This window comes from Suricata suricatta, chromosome 17, assembly GCF_006229205.1.
Source record: "Suricata suricatta isolate VVHF042 chromosome 17, meerkat_22Aug2017_6uvM2_HiC, whole genome shotgun sequence".
NCBI lineage: Eukaryota > Metazoa > Chordata > Mammalia > Carnivora > Herpestidae > Suricata > Suricata suricatta.
This window is the reverse complement of record NC_043716.1, coordinates 50,340,851-50,368,301: the sequence shown is the minus strand read 5'-3', so window position 1 is coordinate 50,368,301 and position 27,451 is coordinate 50,340,851. Positions and strand designations below refer to the sequence as shown.

The window sequence follows — 27,451 nt, the reverse complement described above, 5'->3', positions numbered from 1 at the left end:
CCTTCCTTCCTTCCTTCCTTCCTTCCTTCCTTCCTTCCTTCCTTCTTTCCTTCCTTCCTTCCTTTCTTCAGTTTGCTCTGTGACTTCAAAAAAGCTATACCACAGAAGCCCAGACACATGGTATAGCTTTTCTGAAGTCACAAAGCAAATGTCTATACCACATGTCTGGGTTTCTGCGGTATCTCTTACTCAAAAGTGGTTCTTCATCAAGAGTTAGTATCCATTCACCCTTTCTTTTGCCTTTCTCAAGGCTAAGAGTCTTACCTGAGGATCTGTGATATGCTCCCTAATGGAGGAATCTGGTTAGAATGAGTTTGAAGGAGCTTAAGATGAGGAAAGGGTTGGAAGTAGTCCAGAGCTTTTTGGGGCTGAAAGATGGCAGTCTGTTTGCCTTTAAAGAATCCCATGCCTTCCCCTAAAAACAGAGAAGAGCTAATCATCTTTGGGGCAGCAGCCCCAGAACTGTAAGGGTTTAGAATTTGTATGGCAGCCCCCATGGAAAATATCTTTGCACTGAGCACATGAGAGATGAACCGCTCTGGAAACATTTCCACAATGTCAATAGCCATGTTTACAGTAGAACATATGGATAGAATTTAGATTTGATAAATTTCCATCACTTTTTACAAAAAGAGGATCCGGCCAATAAAAGGTATATTTTAACAAGTGCATGTGTTTGAATTCTGTTCGTCTGATATGGCACGGGAGAACCCAACTGTGGCATTTTAACATCTTCTAATTTCTTATCAGAGCCATAGAAGCCGGTGTTCTGAATTAAAAATCTGAGCCCTCAAAGCAGTGCTTTGCAAGAGAAGTCTTTGTCGCTGTACAGAACATAGCTGTCCAGGTGTCCCTTCAGTTTGGAGGTGCTTCCCTAAGGGCTAGGTGCTACCCATTCTCGTAGTGGCCTCAACCGTTAAGACAATGAGGTGTAGGAAGCCAGAGTAACGAGAAGGGCTTATTTGGTTATGTTCTCAGCTGTCATTGGGTACTGACTGAGCGCCCTCTCTAAAACTGCTGCTGCCTGGGTGGCTCAGTCGGCTGAGCATCCGACTTCAGCTCAGGTCGTGATCTCTCAGTCCATGAGTTTGAGCCCCACATCGGGCTCTGTGCTGACAGCTCAGAGCCTGGAGCCTGCTTCGGATTCTCTCTCTCTCTGCTCCTCCTCCATGCACGCTCTCTCTGTCTCTCAAAAATAATAAACATTAAAAGAAGTTTAAAAAATAAAAATAAAAATAATACTACGCTAAGGCTAGTCATCATTATCCTTAAGTTATTCATTGAAAAGCCGCTGCGATAAAAGCCCCGTACAAAATGTGCCATGTTAAGTATTGCTCATTTCACAATGACCCCGCAAGGCAGCGGGCCTGGGCTTCCGCCTGATTCTCCACAGGCAGAGTTAATACTCGTGTACCATTCCCGAGGTGCCTGTGAGGATTTGAGCTAGTGGGCGTCCCATGGAAGAGTTCCTGGTGCCTAATAAATGCTCAGCATAGGTTAATTAGATTAGTTCTATGCCTATTGGACATTGAAGGCAAACTGAGACTCAGAACTAGAAAATACACACCCAAGTTCACTTAGCGGGTAGTGGAAGGGTTGTGATCAAAACCCAGGTCTGTCTGTAACTGTGACCTGGGTGAGGTCCTCTTGCTTTCTTCCTTTTCTTTCTTTCTTTGGAAGTTTGTTTCTATTTATTTTGAGAGAGAGAGAGAGAGAGAGAGAGAGAGAGAGAGAGAGAGAGAAAGAGCAAGCAGGGGAGAGGCAGAGAGAGAGAGGGAGGCAGAAAATCCCAAGCAGCTGACAGCTCAGAGCCTGATGTAGGGCTCGAACATACGAACCATGAGATCATGACTTGAGCCAAAGTCAAGAGTCAGACACTTAACCGGCTGAGCCCCCAGGCGCGCCGGTCTCCTCATTTCTGACAGAGGGCGGTGAGAAGCTGCAGCACACAGAGCACTGGCTTCCCACGCCAGGGGTTCCCATGAGAAGGCTCTTGACCAAAAAAGAGGCTTGGAGCGAAGGATATGGACACTGACACCACGCAAGAGAGGGTGGTAACTTAAAACTCTATCTCATGGGCGATGACTGTGTGGTTTTTTCCTTCAAATTTTCTGGACATTTAACATTTTCATAATGCTGAGAAAATATGGTGCCCTCGAAGCAAGATGAGGCTGACACAGAAGGTGAAAGGGTCTTTCTCCAGAGACCCAAACTGTAATGCCGGCATTTTCTAGAGGCAAGAAGGAGCCGCCATGGCCTGAAGCTCTTCTCTGTGCTTTTCCAAGGCCGTCACCCAGCGGCCGTCTGCCTCATCTGGAAGAGACGTTGTAGGGAACAAAAAGTCTTTTGCCCCCAAACCTTGCTGATGTTCACGTTACATAATGTAGAGTGTGTGGTTGGCAGCGGCCTGATCGTGATATGTCGATAATACACGCAGTCTTAAATGCAAACTTTGTTTATACGCCGGGCCCTCCCTCCGAGTCTGGGGCAGGTAGCTGGCTGCGCCGCCTCCATCAGAGCCGGGAAGAGTCAGTATTCTATGGATCCCCGTGTTTACTTTGCTGTCTAACTATGTTAGCCATTGTGAGGGTGGTTAAAGCGAAGCCCTGTAAAGACACAGAGAAAGCATCCTTTGATACAGAAGCAATTGCACTTCCGCATGTACGTCTCTTGTCAGACGGCATCCCTGTCTGTGGAGGAGGGGCCGCCCTTGGCCCCAAAGGAGACTAGAGTCCTGATTTGATGCTTTATCTCATTGCCTAAAACAATGTGCTTTTACGTGAATGCCCGTTTAGAGACCTGACCGAGTTTTATGTCCGCGGTGGCTGTTGGTTTCTGAGAACTGAGAACTGGCATCCCATCTTGGAAGGGATAGAAGAAAGACGCATTCCAGTGGGTCTCTTCCAAGCCATCGGATCTGACTGGGAAAAGAGACCAGCCCTTCTCAAGAAGCCTCCACCATGCCAGCCAAGAGGGAGCTCAGGCCTCAGGTTGAGGCAGGTTCCCACGAAGCAGCCAAATGTTTGCAAAACAAGCGCCAGGCTGAAGAGGCTCGGTCTGCAGAGACATCCCAAGGTTGCGACAGGCTTGGAAGATGTGAGCAAGCTGATAGAAGAGCCCGGGGGAGCCAGGGCTGGGAGGCAGACCTGCCTGGGAAGAGCCAGGGCCCCTCTGCTCGCCGCCCAGACCCAGCGTGACCAGCAAGGGAGGGCCGACGGGCTGACATAATTGTCCCGTGTTTATATTTGAAAAGGGATCCTACACTTCCAGGATAATTCCCTCCAGCCCCCTCTTGGGCTAAGATTTCCAATTGGTCTAAAATCCTGAAGAGAAATCGGGGCTGATTACCTGGCCAACTGGGCCGCAATCACACCTTTCAATACTAATTATCTGCTTGTTGAGTTCAATGACATTGAGCGTCTAGGCTCTGTCTGGGGCCAACCTTGCCCAGTGGCTTGTATCACTGGCTTAAGACAATGATTTGAATGGACAAAGTACCCTCGCTGTGCCTTGAGAAGCAGGAAATGAACGCTTGTTTGCAAATGAGATTGGGAAATGTGATCAGCATCTTTTTCAGCATCTTTGGGTGACCAGCCTGATAATACTAATGTCGAAATAATATGTTAGAAGACACCAGCAAAGGATTCTTTCTGTACCTGAAGCAAAGGCAGGAGTAAATGAAATGTTTTGTGGATTGTTTTCCCCGCTGAAAGTATCTGGCTTGAATGTTTCTTTGTGGGGATTTGGGGGAATGATTTGGTATGAGACTTTTTCAGTGTGGGGATTTGTTCATAGATATGGCTTCTCCTAGATGCCTAGTCTCTGATCTCAGTCTTCTATCAACCCCTTTCCCCAGAAAGCCTTCCTTGATTAACTAGAATAAAAATTCTACTTCTCTCTGGATGCAACATAATCAGGGTTCATTAGTTAAATAAACAGCTTCAGTGTAGATTCATTTGAGTGGAATATAACTTGGTGGCTGGAATGCATTACGAGTGCCTAAAAGCTCACGGAGGAGTAAGCAAAAGTCTGGATACATGGAGGGAGAGCGATTGGAGGCCAGTTATCTGTTAGAACTCCCTGCATTGTGGCAATCTTGACGTATCCTTTCTGGCGAAGGAGTACTGGGTACAAGGAGTGAATGTTCATGGTCTCTAATCTTTGGGGACTGTTCCTTTCAAATCCTGACCTCTCAATCATAAATTAGAGAAAGTTAGTGTCATGGGTTGAATTGTGTGCCCTTGAAAGATGTGAAAGGCCTGACCCCCCCCCAGGACCCCAGAATGTGACACCTTCTTTGGACATAAGGGCACGGCAGAGGTAATTCGTTAGGATTGGGCCCCTAATCCAATATGACTCGTGTGCTTTTAGGGAAGGAAAATCTGGATACAGACAGGAAAGAAAGAAGACATGGAGAAGATACCATGAGAAGACAGAGGACTAGGCTTGGTGCATCTATAAGCCAAGGAATACCGGAGGCCTCCAGAAGCTAAAAGAATGATGTGGTGATCCTTTCCTCTTGGCTTTAGAAAGAACACGGCCCTGCTGATACCATGATTTCAGACTTCCAGCTTCCATAACTGTGAGACAATACATTTGTGTTGTTTTAACTCACCCGGTTTGTGCGCTGGGTATGGCAGCCAGCCCCAGGAAACGAATCCACCTCGCTTCCAGATGGGAATGGCAGGGTCAGCCTACCCAAGCCAAAGAACACACATGTCCTTTGATTTTCCCACTTGGGCAGCGGGAGGTTCCTGGGCTCCTTGGTCTGTGATCACTGACGTCTCAAACGTCCCGGGCCTGTCTTGGAGGTGTTTCAGTTTCGGGAGACTGAATCAACCATCAGCACACCTCAGGCCACATTACGAGCAGAGGTCAGGATGTAATTGAGACAGCAGTTTGGTATGATGGACTTCTCCTTTGAATTCCTACCTCATCCTTTACCCTGGAAGGAAGGGCAGCCAAGAGAGAAGTGCCACCTGGTTAAAGTTTCAGATGGTTTTAATAGATTTTCTTAGCTACTTGATCCGTCTTAGGGCTCTTGGTAGTAGATTCAAGTGTGCCCTTCCTCACTCTTCCCATGCAAGTTCCTGCAAATAAAAGGGGGACTCAGGAGGAAGTATAGACCCTCTGGTCCGAAAACACTGGCGGTATCTTATGCTTGTCTCTGTTGCCATCCTGAGAATTTCTAAATTCGTAAGATTCTGATGAGTTTCTTTCTCCACTTGGCCACTGTTCCATGTTGGGAAATTTCTCTTGCCCTGTCCATTACTTTTACCATGGCCATGTTTAAAACCATTGGACCGTAGACATAAAAGGGCCTTCAAAGATCAGTAGTAAAGCTTTCTTATTTTTGCTTGAGAATGCTGAGGTCCAAAGAGGGAGTTGAACTTGCCCCAAATGCTTTTGCCTTAAAGTGGATCTGAGTCCATGTGTTCTGAACTTGTTCTTCATTAGACACCATGGCCCCATTCCTGCATCTTCTCTGCAAGTTCAAGACTTGGCTCTTGATTTGACAAGTTCTCCTTCCTCTGTCTTTCCCGAACTCCCATCTTTCTGCCACCAGATCACCTAGGATTATTCTCTTTTCCTATGGAGACTGTTTTCTCTCCTTAGACTATTTTTTATCAGAAAGGCAAGGAGAATTCATGTGTGCTGGGTGCCTACTGTTTACCATGTATTATGCCAAGGAGCTTACCTGTGTTAGCAGATGAGGAGGCTGTGGCCTCAAGAGTTAAAAGCCCAAGATCATGAAGCTGTAAAGAGTAGAGCTGGAATCCACATTTCTCTGGGGAGGCTCTTTCTCCAGCTAGAGAAAGGAGACCACACCCAGTGGTACCATGCATGGGTGTAGTTGTAATGAGCAGAGGAGGGGGGGCGGTGAAAATGGTACCTCCATGCTACATTTCCATTCTCTGCCACGTTCTTCCAGCTCAACGGTTCCTTGTTTCCCCATCAACCAGGGCATTTTGATTCAATGGGAGTAATAACTGCTATCTGTAAATGAGGTGATTTATTTTTTCCTGCTCTTGACCTTCCCATCAGGAATAGAACACATTTGGTTGTGGCGCACACAGATGCTTCTTTGCACGTTATAGGTCCTGCATCAGAGTCAAAGCAAATCAACAAATATTTGGTGGGTGCCCGTGATACCCAAGGTGAAAGGAGTGATCTGTTTGAGTTGGTTACTGGCCTTGAGAAGGATGACTCAGGTGCCTCTCGACAAGCCAACGTGCCAAAAATAAGGATGTTCCATGAGGAAACCAGCCACTGCCACCCCTCAGTTCGCCTCCAAGCCTCTTCTGTCACGTCTCTCCACTCCTACCCTAGTCTGCTTGCCACAGCCGCGGCCACATCCTGCTCACTCCTTTCGGTGCTGTGGCTGAGATTTTGACCTACCACCTCTGAACGTGGCCCAGATGATGTAGTGGAAAGACTGGGTGCCTGGGCTTCAGACTCCCTGACCCTCCTCTGTTGCAGGACCCAAGTGGGGGCAAATGTCACTGGACATCCTTTTCTGCATTTGTAAATAAGGGGGTGGGTCTGCCAAAGGAAATGAAAACAGGGCATGGAAGTGATATGTGTACTCACATGTTTAGTGCAGCATTATTCACAATGGCCAAGATATGGAAACAACGTAAGTGTCAGTCAAAGGATGAATGGTAAAGAAGATGCAGTATATATCTATATATCTTTATCTATATCTAGATACACACACACACACACACACACACACACACACACACACACACCACAGTATATTATTCAGCCCTGAGAAAGAACGAAATCCTGCCATTTGCAACAACATGGATGGACTTGAGAATATTATGCTAAGTGAAAGAAGTCAGAGAGAGATAGACAAATACTGCGTGATATCACTTCTATGTGGAATCTAAAAAGGCCAAACTTGGAAAAACAGAGTCAAATGGTGGTTACCAGGAGCTGGGGATGGGGGACTAGAAGAGGTGTTTTTTGCTTTGTTTTGTTTTGAGAGTGAGAGAGGAAGAGAGAGGGAGTGTGTGTGTGTGTGTGTGTGTGTGTGTGTGTGTATAGGAGCGGGGGAGGGTCAGGGAGAGACGGAGACAGAGGACCTGAGGCAGGCTCTGTGATAACAGCAGCCTGAGTTCATGAACTGTGAGATCATGACCTGAGTCAAAGTCAGACACTCAATTGATTGAGCCACCCAGGTGCCCCAGGAGAGGTATTTTTTAAGGGAACAAACTCCAACAAGAGACAAGTAAGTCCTGGAGATGTGATGTACAGTATAGTGAATATAGACAACACTATATCATGATTATCAAACTTGCTAAGACATGAGATATAATTATTCCCACCACGAAAAAAGAAATGATAATTATGTGACGTAATAGAAGTGTCAATGATCTCACCCTAATGGTAATCATATTGCAATATATCGATGTATCAAATCAACATGGTCTACACCTGAAACTTACACAATGTTAGAGGTGCCCTGGTGGCTCAGTCAGGTAAAACTTGAGCTCGGGTCATGATCTTCTGATTTGTGAGTTCGAGTCCCTCATGGGGCTCTGTGCTGACAGCTCAGAGCCTGGAGCCTCCTTCGGATTCTGTGTCTCCCTCTCTCTCTGCCCCTCCCCTGCTTGCACTGTCTGTTTCTTTCAAAAATAAATAAACACTAAACAATTTTTTAAAAAATGTTTTAAATTTACACAATGTTATATGTCAAATGTACTTTCATAAAAAAAGAATACTAAAATAAGGGGTTCTACTTAATAAAATAAATCTGGTTTAAACCTTTATAATGTTTCTATGCCAATCCTGTTCACTCATTCTATTTAAGACTTTAGCCAAATCTTTAAATTTTTTTCTCCTAATTCATTGAAACTCACTCAAACCTTCAAAGCACTTAACTGAGTAGTTTTTATATTGTTTTATGTTTCTTATAGGCTGGCTCCTAGAATAATTTCACAATTGTATATTTTGTTTTTGAGCAAGACTGTTGGCTACTGAGTGTGGAATTGCATTATTCATATGTTTACAGTCCCAGGCACTCAACAAATTTGTGTTGTATGAATAGACCCTGATTGTGAATTCTTATGTGTTTACTTGTCACTGATAATATTTTTTCTTCTGGTCTGTTGTTCAATCCTTTGATGATTTAGATATTTTTATAATTATATTCACATTCTTGCACAGGTAGAAAGGTTCCCAAGTGGGTGTGAAGAAAATGTCATATAGTTGATGTTGTATGCTGATCTCAAATTATAAAATACACAAAGAGAGTTAGTGCAAAGTAGTTTCCTTGGATTTTTGAGCTGTACATCTTTCTATCACTGATATTCAGTTTTAATGTGAGGGCCGTTGAAGAAAAAATTATCCAGGGGCGCCTGGTGGCTCAGCCAGTTAAGCTTCCAACTCTTGGCTTCAGCTCAGGTCATGATCTTGCAGTTTGTGAGTTCAAGCCCCACATTGGGCTCCACATGGACAGTGGGGAGCCTGCTTGGGATTCTCTCTCTCTCCTTCTCACTCTGCCCCTCCCATACACACACAGTCTCTCTCTCTCTCAAAATAAATAACTACACTTAAAAAAAACAAGATAAAATTGTCCAGAGGATCGGGGTTCTGGGCTCTGGTGGTTGTTACCTCTCCCTTGCGCTAATGAAACCCGGACAAAGCAAGAACATTCATTCATTACTTAAACAGATATTGATTGAGTCCCCATCAAATTCCAGGCACTGTGCTGACATAGCAGAGGACAGGCCTCAAAGAGCTTCAAGTTGGAATGGAAAGACAAAACAAATAAAAATTATTGGAAATTTTGACAAATATCTGAAGAAAGTCCATGAACGCCCCAAACAGTCAATAATTGGGGTGTGGTAGGTGGAGGGAAGCTTGTGGGTGGGGGGAGGGCTCTTTGAGAAGATGACATTGAAGCTGACACCTGGAGGAGATCACTATCAGGACAGGAAGGAGTGAAAGGTGGGGATGGGGGTGGGGGAGAGCATCCCAGGCAGAGACAGGAGCACATTCAAAGGCCCTGAGGTGGTGGAAGACTTTGTGGTGTGTTGGGGGAACCAAAAGAATGTTGGCAAGTTTTCAAATGGGCAACCTGTGCACAGAGGCTAAGCTCATTTTCAAGCCCACCCGGCTAGAAAGTGGAGAATCCAAGTTTGTGCTTTTTCCCGCCCACCATGCTTCAAGAACTTGCATTCTGCTGGGTGTGTGTGTGTCTCCGCAAGGAAGTCAAAATGGCTCACATGTCAGGACTGAGGAGGCTGGGGCTTGGCTGGCAGGATGTGGAGCGTGTGTACTTTCTGTTTATTCTTGAAGTTTACTTCCCTGCAAATACATGCCTAACTGCCATGCGCCTTCTACAAGGAAGCCAACACCAGCACTCCATCGCTCATGAGCAGTCCTGCAAAAACAAATCCATATCCTCCATGCAACCGTAGGTGCCAGCCAGTCAGGCCTGCACTGGCCGGGCAACCCAGAGCTCAGGAACAGTCTGGTCCTCAGGAAGGGAGGGAAGAAAAACAATTTCAAACTCCAGGCGCCGAGGGCCTCTTACAGATGGCCATTGTCAGGAGAAGGGAAAACTAAACTGTGTAAAGGAGCCCGGTGGCGCCTCTGGGAAGGGAGAGGATGTTGAGGTTAGGGGCTGCTGCTCAGGGCTGCTTGGGGTGCATGAACGGTGGAGACGGGGATGGGTGATCTGAAGACAAGGCTCAACGGTTTACTCGTGTGAGCCTGGGCAGCTGGTCTTTAAGGGGAGTCAGTTTCCCCGTATTTGAAATTATGAGAAGAGGGGCACCTGGGTGGCTCAGTCGGTTGAGTGTCTGGCTTTGGCTCAGGTCATGATCTCACGGTTCGTGGGTTCGAGCCCCGCATTGGGCCCTGTGCTGACAGCTAGCTCAGAGCCTGGAGCCTGCTTCAGATTCTGTCTCCCTCTCTCTGACCCTCCCCTGCTCATGCTGTCTCTGTCTCTCAAAAATAAATACAAAACATAAAAAAATAAAATTATGAGAAGAGTAATAAGTGCTCTGTCTCCCTTGGGTTGGATGCAGGAATGAAGATAGTATTAGGGAAGGGGAGTGGGCTCTTTAAATGTCAGGAGTTCCAAAAGGGGGCTCCCTCCCTCTTGAAGTATGCTGTTGGCTAGACTTCCCCCCACCTCACGGTGTCCTAGTGACTTTCACCCTCCTGGGTATAACCATGTGATAAGAGTCTTGTAGTTTCCCATTTCCAAAAATGAAGGTCACAAGTGAATGTTCTTCAGTATGATCTAGACTAGGTTAATCCCCCAAATGGCTTTGTTAGCCGCAAAATAGTATCAACTCATCAAGTTCTAAAGCAGCAGGACTGGCACGGAGAGGTGCAAGAGGGCTGTTTTGACATTTTGATGATAGTGTTGATGATGGTGATAAAGAAAATGACAATGGTGACAGTTGCCCTTTATTGAGTTGATTGAATACCACTGCACGCCAGGTGTCTTAGCTCCAAACATCACAAAAATAAAACTATCACAGATGTTGTGGCTTATAAACAACAGGAATTTATTTCTTACAGCTCTGGAAGCTGGGAAGTTCAAGATCAAAGTCATGGCAGATTCAATGTCTGGTGAGAGCCCAGTTCCTCCAAGACGACTTTCTTCTCATGGGTAACTCACATGGTAGAAGGGATCTCCCTGGGTCTCTTGTATCAGGGCATTGCCCATTTCTGAGGGCGCTACCTTCATAAGCTAACCGCTTTCCAAAGGCTCCACCACTGAATACCATCCCATTGGGGAATAGGGTTTCAACATATGCACTTTGGGGAGATACGAGCAGTCCATTGCCCTTAGTAACTAGTACTCAGCTCTTCATTCTATTATCTAGTTTGATCATCACAACAACTCTATGGGCACATGCTAGGGGAGCCCCCACTTTGCAGAGGAGGAGACTGAACCAGAAAGGGGCAGATAGCTTGCTCTTAGTAAGTGGCTGAGCTGGCTTTCAAAGCCATGTACATCTGACTTCAAAAAGGACGATCTACCAATAATATATGGATCATTTTTGAGATGTGAACCTTGAAATTTGAGTAATTTTTAACAAACTTGTCTGAGCGCATATAACTATATTTAACCTTTATTGGTTAAAAACTATTTACCATGTGGGATTGCTTGATTTGTTGCTTTGCACCTTCTTTATTCCTTGGAGCTTTCAGAGAAGCAAAATATTGATGTAACGCAAAAATTCAGCGATGGACTCGTACTCTTTGTTTTCCATCATATTCTTTCTAGTCCCATGAAAGTTAGCCAGAGAAAGGAAAGGTGGGGAGAATACGGTCCAGACAGATGGAACAGCATAGGCAAAATTCAGGTGTCATGAGAAAACATGGCAGGTTCTGGAGCTACGTGAGATGGTTTAGCTGTAGAAGGCAGGGAAGGTATGTGGGGTGGGGTGGGGGGTGGAGTGCGAGATGAAGCTGAGAAAATAGTTTGGTGCCATATCCAAAAAGGCTTTTTATACAATGTTTGGGACTTTGAAATTGATCCAAAACCAAATGAAGGCGGTGAAACTGGAGACAGACAAGATCTGATTTGCATTTTAGGACACAATACTGGCTGCAATAGACCAGTCCTCATGCTGCAGACTGAGATTCATATCCTCTCTGCCCCCCACCTGCTCACATTGTGAGAGCAGGTGAATTTTTTTCATGATTGGGTTCAGTATTCCATCGATTCCTCTGAAGAGTTATGCCATTTTCCTCTTTGGTGTCAGACAGTTGAGTTAACCACAGTCACTGGGGCAGCCCTGCCCTAACCTACTGAGAACATGGGTACCTTCCTGGCTTTCAGTCCAAGGGTGTGCCCCCCCTCCATTGTTATTCTTCATGGGATGCTACACAGATAGGTACTGGGTTCCAAGGCTTTCAGCCTATTCACTATTAACCTTTATAGTGAGTTTTGAAGAGTGTTTCGCTCAAGCCACTTGGCCGCAGATGCTGATGTGAGGTCATGAGTGGTTTTTCACTTTGGTCATCCCGCACATCAGGAAGGAAAAGGCTGAAAAGACTCATGGCATTTCTGTACTTACTGACAAATAGAATGTGTTTCTTCATCTCCTGCTGGCACTCAGATCTCTGAATGGAGTCTGCACTACCACCACAGCAGGACGCACAGTTAAGTGACAGGTGAATAAAGATTTTAAAAAATGGGCACATTGGACCTTAAATGTGCCAAGTCTGCTGACCTCTGTCCTTGAGTTTGCCTTTCCCTGAAGTCAGTGATACCAACTTTGTTCAGGACAAACCTGAGACTTACAGGTCAATGTAGGAGGCAGGAGCCGTGGTGTATAGATCTGGACTTGTTTTAACATTGGGAGGGCTTGGTGCTGTTTCTGATTCAAATTGTCCAATTTATTCAGATCATCACTAAATGCAATTTTCTGGAGGCTCAGTTGTGATGGCCAACTAACCAGAATAGATGAGCCCGGGGAATGACTGTGCCAGGAAGCAGAGCCAGAAAATTCTTTCCCTATTACTTCATACATGTCAGGTCTTTGGAAGGTGAAGGGCTGTTGTTTGCAGGGTGGACCTTTGTCACCTGAGTGGAGCTTGGGAAACTTCACAGCTCCGCTTCGAACTCCCCTGTAAGAAGTCAGAGCAAACAGTGGAGGTCAATGACTAAATCATGTCTTAAACCCTTTCCATGAGAGTCAAATTCCATTGCCAGCTGTTTAACCAGGACCTCTGGACCCTGGATGTGAACACTCTGACATCTATTCTTGAAGGGATAGGCCACTGGCTGATGACCAAAGGAAGAAGAAGAAGGAATAAAAATGGCAGAACATGCCGTTAAATGGTTTGGTAGCCCTGATGGCATATTTCAAAGCTGGCCACTAAAAGATTGGTTATAATTACATATTTCTCTTCCATTTTATTTTCTCAGTTTGAGTTTGCTTCAAGTTCTAAATCTTATCTGTGTTAGAAACCATGGTTCACAATATATTGTGATTAAGCAAACCTATGGAAGTGCACTTTTGTGCAGCAACAAATTTAATATTTAGCTCAGAGCTTCCATTCTCCAACTAACACAACAGAGAAATAATGAAACAGGTGGGGTTGTCATGACTACCACTGTGGGTATCTTCATTAACTCCTTAAACATCAGTCATCTATGTTGGATGAACGTGATGAGAGACAGACACATTTGTTCTTAGTATTTTAGCCTTTTTCCACCTTTACTTTGGTAGTTATATCATTATTTTGAAAACTTTTTAAAGTTTATATTTATTTTGAGAGAGAGAGGGAGTGCAGGGAGGGGCAGAGGAGAGGGAAAGAGAATCCCAAGCAGGCTCTGCACCCACCAGCACAGAGCCCGACCAGAGCTAGAACTCACAAACTGCTAGATCATGCCCTGGGCCAAAATTAAGAGTCAGACATGTCATTGACTGAGCTACCGGGGCACTCCTGATAGTTGTGCCATTATTTAAATGCATTTAAACATTTGAAGATGATGTGTAAGACTTTGTGTCAGGCTCTGCAAAGGCCCACACATGGGTTACCTTTGACAAAATGCAAATGCATTTCAAGGATTGGTGTGGGTTCAGGAAAGAAGGAAACACTATGTCCTCCAGCACAGTAACTCCCTAGATCTTAGTAGACCCCGGACTGTGAGGTCTATCAACCCTCCTGGAGAACTGGGCTGCAGAGACTAGCTTTCTCTTTGCCTGATAGTTTCTGAAAGAAAGGATTTTATCGGCCTTAGATGCTGCCATCCCACATGAATATCTTTTTTGGGCAGAAATTAAGGAAGGACATACCCAGAGACATTTAGCCTTCTTATTGGGTGTATATACAGCTGTCTTTGTCTTATCAACCGTTCCCTGGGGCCATCAGGTGTGGAGAGAAAGCAGGCTGCTTTATCCCCACAACATGGCAGGCACTATATCATCATATGTAGGAATGAACCACTTCAATGAGTGTGAACCACTTAGACACCTGATGATTTGATGCATCTCCCACAGCCCCTGGCTCATGCCATTCTCATCTTGCCCAACGTCTTAGAGTATAATGTCACTGGTGTGCCATTGGAACAGTGCATTTGGTTCCAGTGCTAAAATTTGGTCTTTATAGGTACATCTAAAAGACCTCTCTCTGCAGAGCTTGTCCTTGAATAAGCCTATAGACATACCTGGTGGAAGCCCAGGGAACCTCAGGTTAGACTGAACCACTGGTCTCCTTGTCAGTGTGAGTTTTGTTCAGAGACCCCTGGGAATCCCAACCTGAGCTAAAATTTGAATGTCGATCCTGCTCTTCTCTTGTATCACATTTCACTTGAGAGTGATGTGTTTTCAGTAGACATCGTTACATGATAAGACAAACTGCGTTAAAAAATGTTTTTACAGTGTTTTTTTCTTGCTTGTCATTTCTTGCAGAGCCAGGACTATGGTGAGGTAAGCAACATACCTAGAGAGCAAAATGTGAGGAAACTCACTCTCAGGGGCACGAAGGTGCACGGTTGGCACTTGAGAGTGAGTGCGTCCTGGCACCTTGCACCTCGTGGCTTCATTACTTCAACCTTTTTGAAAATAATAGTATTAACAATAACTGGCACCTATTCTAATATGGACTTCCATGTATTTGCTTATTTTTCCTCCCATAAAACCCTTTGAAGTAGGTCCGAGTCATATCATCTGTATTTTACAGACACAAGAACTTGAACATGCAGATGTAAACAATAAATATCCCAAGACCATTCATCTACAAGTGCTAGATCTGGGCGTTGGATCTGGTAATCTGCTTTTGAACTCTTGATCTCGAAATGTCTAGCTTAAACCTCTTCAAGGGCACTTCTGTCCACGTGTCACATAGAACACTTCCAACGCTGGCTTTCTGACCAGCCCAGTCCAGTATTCCCTAACAGCAGCCTACTCATATCAAATGGGATTTGAAGCCGAGAATTGCTGAAGGTCAAGAATTTTCAGAGTATCTCTCTAATAAGAGAAATTTCTTGTATCAAACCCCAGGACTGCGTGTTCTCTGCATGGTCTTTTAAGTGACCAATCCTTGGACCAGTCCATCGATTCATTCATTAAACAAATATTTATCCAGCCTCTCCTATGTGTGACATACTGTTCTAGATTAAAATTAATTAAGATCTCTGTCCTCATAGAGCTTGCCGTGTAGCAGGGGAGACAGATCAGAAGTAAACGAACAATGGCTTTCCGAGAAAGCGGCATTTCACTAGCATCTTGAGTGACATGAAGGAGAGACACAAAATGCACGCATTAGCGAGCAGTACTGTAGTCATTTTGTGAAATAAAAGCTTTCTACTGTGCATTTGACATTTTGGTAAGAAAGCCCGAGGTCAACATGGACGACAATGTAATAACGAGACCGTCACTCACCAACAGGGCTCTGTGAGCTATTTTAGTCTACTTGCCGTGGCAAGAGGGAGTAGGTGGGGTAGATGGTCCATAAAACTGTTTGCTCCCTGGGCATACTTTTCTGACTGGGGATTTGAGGTCTGCTGAGTGATTCTCTGTTTGTTCTTCTGAATTAAATTAGAACTGGGCAGTCTCCATCTCGCGGTTTTGTTCTTCAGTCTCCGGTGGACCAGAGCACCTGCCAGTTTTCATTTGTGTTGATTCACTTGGAGGAAAAAGCTGGGACAGAAGCTGCCCGACACGTGTGAACAACCAGCATTTCTGGTCCATGGCCGCAGGCGCTGTTTCCATCAGCCTTCCCGCGGGGTGGCATTGTCCGTGTTGTCAGCGCGGTTGCACGTGGCCCGACCCGCGAGGGCTCGTGCAGCGGATTTGAGGCTGGCTGAGGACAAAAACCAAGAAGACATTATTATGTGCAGTTGATTAGGCCGGAGATTTCACTCGGAGAAGCCCCGACTGCACTTCGGGGAAGAGCTAGCGTGTGATGGGCACCTCGGCTTGAGGACGGCTGGTGTGGGCAGCATCTTTCGTCTCTTCCAGCCTGGCACCCAGAGGAAGTTTATATCAAAATGTGATCTGGGTGAGTGCGACTGGCAGTGGTGGTGGCTGCCCTGGGACGGCTTTGGCCGGAGGTAACGTTTTAACCCTGTTCAGAGCCAAATTCTAAGTTTTGGCATGAATGCGTTCTGCAGCTCAAAGCTTTCCTCCTCACCCTGTCCTGAGAAGGCCCAGCCACCTCGGCTCCGCCCACCCCTCCCCATTGCCCCCTTTCCTCCAGCAACGGCCCAGCTCCCGGCTGTGCCCAGAGTAGGTGTGCATTACACTCTAGGAAGGTGGCGGGGAAGGATGCAGGGAAGAAAGAAAAGGCAGAAGGGGAAAAAAGGAAGAAGAAATGTCTAATCTATCCACTGCCAGCCTCAGTGGTACTGCTCCCCTGGACACTGGGCAGCCATCAGGAATTAGAACAGTCAAGTTCAGATCTGATCCCTCACGGAGAGCGCTGTGTGACCTCAGATACCTTTCTGAGCCTTGGATTTTCCTCTTCTGCAAAGGATTCATTTCAGCAAAAACACATTGGCCAAAGGATGCTGTTAAATTGTCAGCAAATTGCTTAACGCATCATGCAAGCACGTAACTTGAGACTTCTTTCATTATTATTTTATTTAGACACTGAGAGCCCCATGTCAGGGACAGCACCGCCCGGCGTGGTGTGGCGTGGCAGCCACACGTCCCAGGCCCTCAGTCTGTGGCTAAGAGTTTTGAACAATCTGACAGCTTCTGGTGATATGAGAACATAGAGAGGCCCAGATGCCAAGGAAACCATCGAAAGCAATGATGGCTATATTAATGACAACTCAGCAATGCTAGAACACTGAGCTATTGCACCAAACAGTAGGCTAAATGTGCGGAGAAGGTATTTTGTAGGTGTGGTTAACATTTACAACCAGTGGTCCTGTAAGCAAAGGAGAGTACCTTAGTAATGTGGGTGGGCCTCGCTCAATCAGTTGAAAGATGTAGGAGCAAAAACTAAAGTTTCCCAGAAAAGAAAAATTTGCTTCTAGACTGCAGAATCAGTTCACACCTGTGTTTTTAGCTTATTGGTCTGCCCTATGGATTTTGGACTTTTCTAGTCCCCATAGTCACAGGGACCAATTCCTGAAAATTATACACATGCCCATACACATATGTGTAACATATATTTTGTGGTTATTTATACATATGCATGTGTAACATGTATTGTAAAACTATGTATTATATATGTATCATAATCATAAAACATGAAATACACATATGTGTGTGCATGCAAGTGTGTGTGTATAATTTTCAGGAACTGGCTCATGTATTGAGCCAATATAAATATGTATTTATATGCACATATACACTATATTAAAATATATAAAATAAATATCATACATATATACATATATATATTCATGCCCTATTGATCCTGTTTCTCTGGCTAACCCGGACTGGCATAGAAACTCATGACTTATACACGTATGTGGATAATTTTTAGCTAGAATCTTTTTTCAGGTCATCTATTATAGGAATCTAGACTTGAGTCTTTAATGAAAACAAACAGAAAAAAGCATGAAGGCAGGAGCTTCTGGTGCGGTGGGGACCAGCGTGGGGAAGGATTTCCTAATCCTGACCTGAAAAGGGAATTTTAAGGGTAGAATGAGCACCGTCCCAAACCCCAGCTCAGCGTTCCGTCTCTGAAAGGCTCCGGGAGGAGTAAGCAGTTTGGGTGGGGTGTGCAGTTTTGCCGGCTCCATTGATTAGCATTCTGGGCCTTTCCCCCAGGCTTGGTCACGGTGGTTTGTTTAAAATTAGTTCTTGTTTGGCCTGTGGGGGAAGAGTGATTTGCAGAGTCTGGGATTTACTCTGAGGCTTCTGAGTTTTCAGTTCTGAGGCTGGATCACTTGGCTATTTTAAAAACGACAGACAGGAGCCCAGGACTACCGTGTGACCAAATCTCGGTCCTCATGGTTCAAAGTGGCTCGAAGCTGGCATTGAGCCAGAGGGTGTCACCTTGGTCATATCTGGGAAGGATGTCCCCTGTTCCAAAGAGAGCTCCCTGCCTCCCATGCTGAGATGCCCCCAGACTTCCCAGGCAGATGTCCCGTTCGGGAATGACCTACAAGCAGCTGTCCCATTGCAAACATGCTGTTTCAGTCGCCGCTGCCTGCGAGCACACACTGTGGCATCGCGGCGCCTGGGCGGCTCAGTCAGTTAAGCGTCCGACTTCGGCTCAGGTCATGATCTCATGGTTCGTGGGTTCGAGCCCCGTGTCGGGCTCTGGGCAGACAGCTAGCGCAGAGCCTGGAGCCTGTCTTCAGATTCTGTGTCTCCCTCTCTCTCTGACCCTCCCCTGCTCATGCTGTTTTTCTGTCTCTCAAAAATAAAATAAAAAACATAAAAAAAAGGACTGTGGCATCTCTTGAAGCAGAGACCCTGTGCAACAAGATGCAGGATGGGTAGTTTGGATGGGGTTGGTGGGAGGAAGGCTGAGATTCAAAGTGCACATAATTCTTTTGGAATTCTGGAAAATAAGTCTGGCTCTCTGGGGGGGTCAGCACACAACCACTGGGGGGTTGGGAGTGACATATACTGATAGAGTGCCCTCGGCGAAGGGGCAAAGGAGCATAAAATCTGCCATCCAGGGGCCCCAGGTGGCTCAGTTGGTTGAGCGTCTGACTCTTGATTGCGGCTCAGGTCATGATCCAGGATCATGGGATCGAGCCCCACGTGGGGCTCTGAGCTGAGCATGCAGCTGGCTTAAGATTCTCTTTCACACTCCTGCTCGTCTCCCCCGTTACCTCCCTCTCTCTGTCTCTCTAAAATAAAAACAAATACAAAACAAAACAAAAACTTGCATCCATCCACTTCGCCAGTGTTTGCAGTTGGCATGAAACCTTCTTTGATGCCAGTCTGGTTTTCTCTCAATGTATTTGTTTTCCCCTTTTTTGTAAAGTTCGCTTTGCTTTTAGCATCAGACTAAGGCTGCACCTGGCCAAGTACAGATACGGGCTGGTCCCTGTGAAAATATCTAACTCCTCTGGAGTTCAGGGGTGCTGCCGAGGGTTGCCCCCAGTGCACTTACACCGTGCAGCGGTATTTAAGTCAAGAACCATGTCGACAAGTTGTATTGCAGACGTGTTATCAGCTAATGACACACACCCGTATATGCACACTTGCTTGCACACATACACATGCGCACACACAAGGCATTCTGCTACATTTCAGCCTGAGCTTAGTTTTATATTCATTTTGTTTCAGCAATTTTTGATTCATTTTCCATATATCAATGGTAATTGGCCCTTTAGACACTTGATGGTACCTATTTAAAGCTTTGGTTGGCAGGGCGCCTGGGTAGCTCAGTTGGTTGAGTGTCTGACTTTGGCTCAGGTCATGATCTCACGGGTCGTGGGTTCAAACCCCACATTGGGCTCTGTGCTGACAGCGCAGAACCTGCTTGGGATTCTCTTTCTCCGTCTCTCTCTCTCCCTCCCCTGAATATTTGTGTGTGCGCGCACTCTCTCTCAATAAATAAATAAATAAATAAATAAACAAACAAACAAACTTAAAAAAACCCCTTTTGTTGGCAATTTACTCCCATGGTAACCAAAAAATAGTGATCCTTGGGGTAAAAATAAGCTTGGTAAGAATGCTAAGATTTTAATACCGCAGCTATAGCCAAACAAACAAAAAAAGAAGCTAGAATAAGTGAAAAATTTGCTGCAAACTCATATTAAGTTCTAATAAAAAGAAACTTCCACACATCTGCCATACAGACAGTAGATTCCTGTTCCAATTATAGGTAATTGTGTAATCTGTCCTTCAGTTAAGAAAGTTCATATAATTTGGGTTCAGATAAATGAACAATGGAACAAAACAATGAATTTTTTGCCATGTCTTCCTAACAGAACCTGATTTGGGAGAGGTTTAGGGAAGTGAGGTGTCAGGGAAGGTGAGCTAGGAGGATGCTATGTGAAGGTCCTTGGCTGATCGCTTCCTCTTTCCAGTGATAGGCTTGGACATGTGCCCTCTAATCTTGGCATATGAAGGATGATGGGAATATGCTAGAAGCTTTGGGGAAATACTGCCCAAAAAGATTCACCAAAATAGACTTTTCCATTTTGTCTTGAATGTTGCCTTATAGGAAGTAATGTTTGAAGCTGCTACAGGCAAACTGCAACCTTTAAAGAAAGCCAAGAGACTCTGCGAGAAGCCAACTATTGAGCTCCGGAATTAACCCATCTTGGAGTCTCATGTCTTGATGTGTCCCTGCCATTGAAAGCCCTTCCGTTACTTGATTCCAAAAACATCCCATTGATACATTTTGCAGTATTAATTGAGAAGAAAAACAAAGGTGAGTGAGACTTAGTCTTTATATCTTTTTTTGGTTTTGAGTGAAAGAAAGATAATGTAGTGGACAAAAAATCAATTGGACTTTTTGTAACTCTAGTAGCCATCATGTGAGAATAAGGCAATTTGGAAAGCATGCACACATGCCTGTGTGTGCGTGTGAGGTTGTGTGCATGTGTGTGTCCCAGGATGTGTGCATGTGTGCGTGCACACACATACATTCCATTCTTGAGGCTGATATATTGGAGTTTCCAGGTATTGGTTGTTTCACTGCTTCTATAGGTAGAAAAAATGATGAAGGATCCAAGAGATCCAGGTATAGAGCTTTTGTTACATGCAAGTGTGATAAGTTGATGATGCATAAATGGGTAGGAAAGGAAAGCAAGCGATCCCAGGACAAATAGGGAAGGTAATCTCCAGCCTTGTTGGGGTTCTTCTAGGCACATAATTCCAAGCTCAGAAGTCACCTTTGTGAAGTGTGCTTTACAGGTAGAAAATTCAAGATGCAGAGAAGTCAGGACCTGCTCACAGGAACTGAATGATCTAAATTCTCGGTGCTCCCAGAGGATTTTCATTACTACACATTATCTCTGGTTTATCTCCTCTTATGAACAAGGTTGTGCATGCCTGTTCAGCCCTCTGAAGATCCATTGCCTCATTATGAGCTTGAGCAGAAAGGAGGTTAAGCTACTGCTGAGTCTGCCCGACCTGAAACTATGAGTTGGTCACAAGAAAAATGGTTTTCATTTCAATTAACCCAGCCATCTGGGCTGCTCAGGTCCTAATAGCCAAATGTAAGGAATGACATTTGGAAGAGATTAATTTACTTTTGTAGTTTAGCAAGGGGGTCACACAGGTCACTCTTAGGGTCTTGCCAACACCAGACCAGCCACTGATGGAGATCCTAACTGAGTGTGACAGGTCTGAAAGTCATGCTTCCAGGTTGTTTTAGGGACACACTTCCTGAAAATCACCTCTGATTTAAAACTTTCTGCTGACACGAAGGCACAGTATCCATAATGTCTACCAAAGGAATTAAAGAAAACATCCACTGGTTATCATGAACATTTTTAGTTCAATTGCCATCAAGCAATTTCTCAAGGACAAAGAAGTGTATGAAAAATAGTGTCAATGAGGGACCAAGAGGGTTCAGACACCACTGCTGCTTTGGGGTTGAGCATTTCTGTGGTGTGAGAATACCACGGGATGAGGAGCCATCACAAACAACCTTTCCCAATTGACTAGGGACAAGAAATAAAAGGGTTTTGATAGACACAAGTCTAGTGGGGAAGAGACATGAAGTCTAGGCCTCCAACTTTCTACTACTTACACTCTGCCTCTCTCTTGGGGACACTCTGAGGTGGTCACACTTAGCCCAAAGTGATACTGTTCCCTTTTCTTCATGGAAGCTGGGGAGTGTGAGGAAAGATTTTTAAAAATATCTTTCTTTAGACAAAGACAGTCTACATTGTTCAAAAATATCACTGCTTTTTAAAATAGATTTTTATCACAAGAAAACAGAAAAGCATATGAACATGAAATGGGTGTGCTTCCAAAAGTAATTCTTAGAAAACTAAAATATCACCCTAGAATAGCTATGAGGACCAACAGGATTTGTCCTCATTTCTCTGGTTCCTATTTCTGTCCCATTTGGTGGGACTTTTTATACTTTTTAGAAACAGGTTGGCCTAAGATTCATGTTCTGATTACGGTTGCATGTTAACTAGCATTTGTTGCTGTTCAAATATATATGGTCCTCAGTGTGTGTCATCTTAGGACAGGATTATGATTTAGAGGAAGAATCTTGCTCTTTGTATATTTTTGCAGCATGTAGGCTTAATATGCCTTGTGCCCAATAAAGACACAAACTGTTCCTATTTTTTTGCTTCTTACTTCCACTGCTATCTGGTTTATTCTTCAGATAAATCTGTCCCTCCTTCTGGGAATGTTCTACCAAGAGTCTAAGTGAATTTGATAACTGCTGCAGTGGAATGAAGTATCATCTCCCAAAATGTGTTTCATGGAGCGCTGATCTCCTATAAACTGGTATTTCATGTTCCACCTAATAATATCCTCCAGGACTCACGTTCCTAGGGAAGTAGTTTGGGAAATGTTGGAGTATTGCACTGTCCTGGGGAATCACACTTTTAGTAAATCCTTGGAATATTGGAGAAGTTTTCCCAAAAGAGGTGACACTTGATCTTGATCCTGAAGACTTAGAGAACTCAACCAGGAACTCAACAAGGAGAAGAGGCTAATGGCATACTGGTTTAGATTATGTTGAAGTATGGACAACTCAAATAGCTTGGTATGTTTGGGACTTCAGAATGTCCATTAGAGGCTATCTGTGAGTGAGGGCTAGTGAAAAGGGAGGAAGAGTTTGGACCAGAGTTTGAAATGTCTTCAATATTGTGCTGAATTTATTCTGTTTGTCTTTCCAGGTCACTCTTCATTCTTGTCCAATTTGTTCTTGGAAAGATATGAGAGGGTCCCCTTGCCATTCAGCATCTGGTTGGATTCCCCCAGTGCAGAGATCTGAAGAAGGGAGGAGAGTGAGGTCTAAGTATTTGCTCCATCCATTGGCTCCTTCCATGAAAAATGATCTAGTGTTGGCTGCTTCCCTGAACTGAGGGTCATTTGTGCTCTAAGGCTGGCCAACTCAATTTGTCATTTAAGGTCAACTCAACTGCCTCTTCTCATCTCAGTCAGGTCTTTTTAGTGGGTGTGTTAATAAAGAAGCACATATGTCACATATGACAATTTTGTTTTCTAAGTGCTTGGGTCATCATATTTTGATATAATTTATTATTTTATAATCCTATGTATTTCAAATTATGCATTTAGACATACAAGTCTATGGGCTTCAACAAATTTCCAAAAGGGTTCATGGCACATGAACTGTTAGGAACCTCTCTTCATTCAGAGATATTCATTCAAGAAAGTGTAGCAATGATTGGGTCTCAGCAATATACCGTTCCAGAAAAAAAGAAAACCCTCAGGTAGTAGAAGGCCTGGATAATTTCTGTATATGGAGTTTTGGACTAAATTCTTAGAGATTAATGTGTTGACTCTATTTAAATCATCTTAAATATTTGATTTTATTCTATCTGATATTTCTTCTAATCCTTTGTGTTTCATAAATGAATTTCCTATTTAGTGTTTGACTTTCAGTGTTAAGAGCAACACTTGTCATTGTTGGCCTCATTTAATTTTCATTATGTAAACCTCTAAGAAGTAACTCACAACTAGGTGTCACATAACTCGCTTCTGAAACATCCAATGAGAAACTGCCAAGTTCTTCATAGTTGTTTATTTTGGTCCCAATACACTGTCCATGCCCTGGTTGAATATCTTGCCAAATTTCCTCCAATTTATTGCAAAACCAATTGGCAGAGCATTGAGGAAACCTGTTTGGGGCCAATTTTAGGCAATTGATAGTGCCGCCTCTTTCCCCCACCCCCACTTTCCACTAATCTCTCAAGTTTCTTCCAGATCTAGCCATTCTTCATAGGAATATAACATCTTGGCATGACTCCAAATATTAAAGAAACACATTCTTTTTATCCTTACCCGATTTCTCCCCTCCTCTCTGCTTCCTGTCTTTTCCTCAATAATGACACCCCCCACCCCAAAATTAACATCTCTCAGCAGGGAGAATGGTTGACCTGGCATTGCAACATCCAGAATAAATCTTATTTTGAAAATGGGTGATTGTGCTCTTATCAATAAAGGAAATTGGAGATTTCAACTTGTTCCTGTCAAGGTGTGAGTTTTTCACAAAGCAGAAAATCTGGAATGTTTCCTGTGTGGTTGACTTGGTGGGAGGAGATGATTGAGACTGAAACTAGTGTCTTTACAGCCTGTTGATACTAAAAGTAGTTTTGAGTAGATGATGGTGTCTTTCAAACATAGGCCTTAAAGCTCTTTCACATAGGCGATCTGTAGCTCTGCTGCATTTTAGGACTGAGCTCCCATTTATGGTCTGAAAACTAGAGGATTACTTAACATTATTCAGACAATTAATACCCCACACATGATGAAATTATTTTCTCTATTAGACTTTGCTGCCATTTTGTGTTTAAGAGCATGTTGGGTTGATTCTCGGATTTCTCCCTAGGTAGCAGGCAGAAAAATCTTTGGATACTGTATTTGTTAAAGATAGACATAGGAAAATGGAAACCACATTAGGAATTTCAACAGACAGAATTTAATATAGGGGATTTGTCACATAGCAGTTGAAGGATGGAAAAGGTGAAATGGGAACAAAGCGGTAATATAGAGGTAGTAGCTGATGGAAGAAGCTAATACCTCCACTCACAGGATGAGAATAGGGCCATGGAGCCTAAGAGATAAGATGGAAGACCCAGAGAAACTGGGGCCTGAGCCCCTGAGAAGAAGGTTCTGTGTCGATGGCATCTGAGGGGCTTGAGGAAATTCCTGTGGAGTGGTATTCCCGACCTCTTAGGAAACAGAAATGTTGCCCTGCTGAGGTTTGTACCTCATAGAAAGCTCTTTGAGACTGACTCTGGGAGGTGGAGCCTGCATCAACACCTGGTGTGAGGTGACATGGGTAGAAACCACAAGTAAAAAGGATGAGGGAAATGCATTGTCCATTCTCTCCTGCTCTCTATCTCTCTCTAGTGCCCTTAGTGACAGAACCCATTAGAAAGAAGCTAGCAAAGGTAAAAGGTTATCTGTGGAGTATTCTTTAGCATTGGAAGCAGAATATAGGTTTTAGAGCTGGGGGACAACAGCTTACTACCTCACACAGGTATGTAGGACACCTTCAGATTACCAGAGGACACATCAGTCACCAGTGGGGACATTTGGTATCAGGAAGAGATTGATTTAATGGGAACTCTCCAGGTCATGTAAGTATGGCCTACAGCCGGCAGATGAGTCATTGGGACTTCAGAGTTCCTAGGCCCTCTCTCTTGTTTGCATATTCCTGTTGCTTGGGGCAGAGAGAGTGGGGCTGATGTGGGAAGAATGAGATTGCAGCATACAGAGCTGTGGGTGGTGGTGCCAGTGCCCCTTGTCCAGCCATGGATGTTCTAGAAACTCCACAACAATCAGAACCAGCCTTACTGGACCAGATGCAATCTGGGTTTGACTGAGAGGAATCTAACAGAATATCGAAAGACCACTCCAATATCATTTTCATGAGCAAATAGTGTATTGGTCTAGAGAAGCATCTGCACCTGTTTATGGCTCAGGTTTCTGTATTTATAAGGAATACAGAGAACCTTGATAATCTAAATCTATAGATTCATGTACTCATCAAGTACTTATGGACTATCTAGCAGATTCTGTCCACCATTCTGGATGAGTCAGGTAAAGACAAATTAGTCTTTAGGGGAGCTCATATATTAACAAGTGTGTGCAATGGAGTGTTACAGTCACTTTTGTTCTGGCAGAGTGGGAAAGGAGTTGAAGGAAAGGTAATGAGGGCACATCAGGGACAGCTTCAGAGAGGATATGACCTGAGTTTTGATATAAGAATGGACACTTAGTGGGTGACACGGAGGCAAGAAAAAGCAACATGAACAGAGATTCCAAGGTATAGAACAGCCTGGTGCACATGAGAAAGGGGGAGGGATAGCATGAGAAACTCAGGGTCCCCTTAACAGAGCAGCTTCAACCTCTTTCTCTGCTCAAACATGCTACCAGGTAGCAGCCTGACTGGTTTGGGTTTCACCTCCTGCTCACCTCTGTTGAGACCAATAGTCATCACTATACAAAAGGAAACCAAAGAAAGAGGAAATGCAGATTTGGACAATATATCATTGGGGTATTGGCTCGTTGGATAATTGAGAGAAGGCAGCCACGTGAACAGTCTTGATTTACTCATGAAGACAGAGCCCAATGCCCTTGGCATCTGGCTTTTTCTGGAACCAGTCCTTGTGATCTTTTGGCCTTTTTCACATTTGAGAGAGGAGGGACCCACAGCATCTAGATATGCAGGATGTGATGTGCACGTCTCTCTGAATGACCTGGCCACTGGAGTCAGTCACTTCCAGGGAGCTGTCCTATGATTCAAACTCTAGCAACCTCCTTTCAGCCTCCCTCCTCCACAGAACCTTTGGCTTCCATCTGACTAGCCTTGACACCCAGTGTCTAAACACTGATAAAATTGATTCCCTTAAGTGTGGGAAAGTCCTAGAGCATTGATTATTTCCTCCTCTTCACCCCCCATGCCCTGGTATTAGCACTCTCCCAGAATGTACCTTGTTGTTTGGTTGGAGGAGGTCAAAGCCCTGGTAAAGAATGAATGGAATTCACAGGACCAGGCCAGTCTTGATAAATGACAGCGGGGGATGGTATGGGGAGGGGAAAGGATCTGGGATGTGGGGAGAACTGATTGGCTTGACAATAATCAACTGTGGCCTCTACTTGTTCCACCGGTCTGTCTAGTGCTCTTAGAGAGACCAAAGCCTTGCCATTCTAAATAATTCGAGTTTCAAAAAAGGATCTACAGAATGTTTCTTTTTTCAAGTTAAAATACATTAAAAATGTTTTTGAGAGTGTTATTATTATACCTCAGAGAGCTAGAAACACTCAAGCAAGATTGGCTATTCTTCCTTTCGGGAGAATAGTGTCTTTTTATTTTGACACTGTTTTTTTTTCTTCTTATTTTGGTGAATCTGATCAGTCCATTTCTAGCTGTAAATATCCCATTGTCCTCTGCCCAGGGTTCTGTGAAGTAGCTCGTGACTCCCTTCAACTTGCTGTAAAATGAGGGGTTGGTTGGTGGTCACTTGTGTTCCTTCCAGGTTTGACCTTTATGACCTGTAATGTAAAGGTGCCTCACTGATTCTGCACAATAAATAGAGGCAAGTTCTAACTTTCAATGAGCTGTCTGCAAGGGGGTATGAGCATATCTTCTCAAACCCAGGGGTCAGAGTGGCAACGCACCACGGAGAATCACGGTGATGTTTTTGGTTACTCGGCCATGGGAAGGCTAAGATGTCCCCTGTGAAGAAGGTAACTGCCCACATTATCAGGCAGTTAGACACAGAATCAGATGCCTTGGTTACAAGCACTACTCAGATCTCCCACTTAGGACCACAGGTACAGAAAACCAAATGGCTCTCGAACATGTCTTCTTTGAAAGGCCTCTCCCAGCCCTGAGAAATGTCTTTTTATTATTTAAGCTTCTGCATAGACCAAGGAGG

The 27,451-nt window shown here is 44.4% G+C and overlaps 1 long non-coding RNA gene across 4 annotated transcripts in view; it reads left to right on the top strand.

The window, feature by feature from the left end:
* LOC115281882 overlaps positions 1 to 24,024 on the top strand; it is a 39,394-nt gene extending 15,370 nt beyond the window's left edge. The window contains exons 1-3 of one of the 4 annotated variants that reach the window (XR_003904448.1): positions 10,557 to 10,596; positions 20,071 to 20,280; positions 22,718 to 24,024. This is a non-coding gene — a long non-coding RNA (uncharacterized LOC115281882). Of the gene's footprint in view, positions 1 to 10,556; positions 10,637 to 15,602; positions 15,988 to 20,070; positions 20,281 to 22,717 lie in introns of those variants that run through there. The other 3 variants (XR_003904446.1, XR_003904447.1, XR_003904449.1) reach the window with 3 other exon arrangements.
* The last annotated feature ends 3,427 nt before the right edge of the window (positions 24,025 to 27,451 follow it).